Raw genomic sequence first — 680 nt, 5'->3', positions numbered from 1 at the left:
ACCACCACCACCACCACCACCACCATCATCGTACGTTACCACATCACATCATCAAACACCACTGCCAAACACTGCTTCATCGTAACGCCAACACCATCGTCTTCACCATTGCTATACATCACCGCCCCAACCCCTACTGTACTTCATTGCCTCATCATCGCAACATCACTTGTCTCTTTCTCTTTGCCTTTTTTTCTCTCTGGTTCTTTCTCTCTCTTTCTGGTTTTCTATTTCTCTACCTCTCTCCTTCTCAATGAAACCTGTTTCAACTTGAAAGAGAGAGAGAGAGATTTTCATCTTCTCTCTATCTGCCTGTATGGTCTTTCTTGTGTTTCCTCTCTTAAAGGTGATATAGCTTCCAATAATAGCACTTTGAGTGACAGAGAAGAAGAAGAAGGAGAGAGAGAGGGAGAGATGAAGCTCTTGAGAGTTCAATTTGGTTAGAGATCCAAACTAACAAAGCAATGTTTTGCTTTAGTTTCTGTTTCAAGAGGGTGTATATGCACAATTGTAGCTGTATGCGTGTGTGTGTGTATAATGTTTTATTAGCAGATCTGTGATTATATGTATATTATGCACTTATACACACTAGTGGATATTTGTTAGTGTATAGATATATGTGTGTGTGTGTGCATACATGTCAGACTATAAAGAGAGTATATATATATATATATATATAT

Source organism: Octopus bimaculoides, chromosome 13 (genome assembly GCF_001194135.2).
Source record: "Octopus bimaculoides isolate UCB-OBI-ISO-001 chromosome 13, ASM119413v2, whole genome shotgun sequence".
Classification (NCBI taxonomy): Eukaryota; Metazoa; Mollusca; class Cephalopoda; order Octopoda; family Octopodidae; genus Octopus; species Octopus bimaculoides.
Note: the sequence above shows the minus strand (reverse complement) of the source record.